Source organism: Coregonus lavaretus, assembly GCF_964263955.1.
Source record: "Coregonus lavaretus genome assembly, contig: HAP1_SCAFFOLD_1953, whole genome shotgun sequence".
NCBI classification, from domain to species: Eukaryota; Metazoa; Chordata; class Actinopteri; order Salmoniformes; family Salmonidae; genus Coregonus; species Coregonus lavaretus.
The window spans coordinates 87,501-90,053 of record NW_028159404.1 but is presented as its reverse complement, the minus strand read 5'-3'; positions in this window follow the sequence as shown (position 1 = coordinate 90,053).

The window sequence follows — 2,553 nt, the reverse complement described above, 5'->3', positions numbered from 1 at the left end:
TAGTGTATAAGAGATCATACAAAATATTCTGCTGTGACTCTTATGTGGATGATGTTAAAAAATATGTGTTGGTCTGATGTGATTAATAAGGAGCATCCAGACGCTGCACTTGATGAATTTAGTAAATTGCTTCTTCCAATTATTGATAAAGATGCACCTGTTAAGAAACTGACTGTTAGAACTGTTAAGGCTCCATGAATTGATGAGGAATTGAAAAACTGTCTGGTTGAAAGAGACGGGTCAAAAGGAGTGGCTAATAAGTCTGGCTACACATCTGACTGGCTGACTTACTGCAAATAGAGAAATGATGTGACTAAACTCAACAAAAAGAAGAAGAAACTGTATTATGAAGCCAAGATCAATGATATAAAGAATGATGGAAAAAAAACTTTGGAGAACTTTAAATGAAATTATGGGCAGTAAGACTAATTCAACTCCATCTTTCATCGAATCAGATGGCTTATTCATCACAAAACCATTTTATGTTGCCAATTATTTTAATGATTACTTTATTGGCGAAGTGGGCAAACTTAGGCAGGAAATGCCAACAATGAACAGTGAGCCATCGTACTCATGCATTAAAATAAATAAATAATGAAAGAAAAGCATTGTAAATTTGAATTTTGTAAAGTTAGTGTAGGAGAGGTGGAATAATTATTGTTATCGATCAATAATGACAAACCTCCTGGCATTGACAACTTAGATGGAAAGCTACTGAGGATGGTAGCTGACTCTATAGCCACTCCTATCTGTCATATCTTTAATCTGAGCCTAGAGGAAAGTCTTTGTCCTCAGGCCTGGAGGGAAGCCAAAGTCATTCCGCTACCCAAGAATGGTAAAGCAGCCTTTACTGGTTCTAACAGCAGACCTATCAGCTTGCTGCCAGATCTTAGCAAACTGTTGGAAAAAATGGTGTTTGACCAAATACAATGCTATTTCTCTGTAAACACAGTGACAACAGAATTTCAGCATGCTTATAGAGTAGGGCACTCAACATGTACTGCACTGACACAATTGACTGATAATTGGTTGAAAGAAATTGATAATGAGAAGATTGTGGGAGCTGTACTGTTAGATTTCAGTGCAGCCTTTGATATTATTGACTATAACCTGTTGTTGAGAAAACGTATGTGTTATGGCTTTTCAATCTCTGCCATATCGTAGATTCAGAGCTATCTATCTAATATAACTAATCTAATATAAATATAATATAACTCAGAGGGTTTTCTTTAATGGAAGCTTCTCTAATGTCAAACATGTAAAGTGTGGTGTACAACAGGGCAGCTCTCTAGGCCCTCTACTATTTTCTATTTTTACCAATGATCTGCCACTGGCATTACACAAAGCATGTGTCCATGTATGCTGATGATTCAACCATATACGCATCAGCAACCACAGCTAATCAGTTGCAGTCTGTTTTGGAATGGGTGGCCACTAATAAACTGGTCCTGAACATCTCTAAAACTAAGAGCATTGTACTTTGTACAAATCATTCCCTAAGTTCTAGACCTCAGCTGAATCTGGCAATGAATGGTGTGGCTGTTGAACAAGTTGAGGAGACTAAATTACTAGGCGTTACCTTAGATTGAAAACTGTCATGGTCAAAACATATAGATTCAATGGTTGTTAAGATTGGGAGAGGTCTGTCCGTAATAAAGAGATGCTCTGCTTTTTTGACACCACACTCCAAAAAGCAAGTCCTGCAGGCTCTAGTTTTGCCTTATCTTGATTATTGTCCAGTCATGTGGTCGAGTGCTGCAAAGAAAGACCTAGTTAAGCTGCAGCTGGCCCAGAACAGAGCAGCACGTCTTGCTCTTCATTGTAATCAGAGGACTAATATTAATACTATGCATGCCAGTCTCTCTTGGCTAAGATTTGAGGAGAGACTGACTGCATCATTTCTTGTTTTTAAAAGAAACATTAATGTGTTGGAAATTCAAAATTGTTTGCATAGTCAACTTACACACATCACTGACACACACACTTACCCCACCAGACATGCCACCAGGGGTCTTTTCACAGTCCCCAGGTCCAGAACAAATTCAAGGATACATACAAACCTAGTTAAGCTGCAGCTGGCCGAAAACAGAGCGGCACGTCTTGCTCTTCATTGTAATCAGAGCGCTGATATATACATAACTACTGTGCATTCGGAAAGTATTCAGACCCCAAGGACATTTTCCACTTTTTGTTTCGTTACAGCCTTATTCTAAAATGGATTAAATATTTTTTTACCCTCATCAATCTACACACAGTACCCCATAATGACAAAGCGAAAACATGTTTTTAGAAATTTTTGCAAATGTATTAAAATACAGAAACCTTATTTACATAAGTGTTCAGACCATTTGTTATGAGACTTGAAATTGAGCTCCGGTGCATTCTGTTTCCATTGATCATCCTTGATGTTTCTGCAACTTGATTGGAGACCACCTGTGGTAAATACTATTGATTGGACATGACTTGGAAACACACCTGTCTAAATAAGATCCCACAGTTGACAGTGAATGTCAGAGCAAAAACCAAGCCATGAGGTTGAAGGAATTGTCCGTA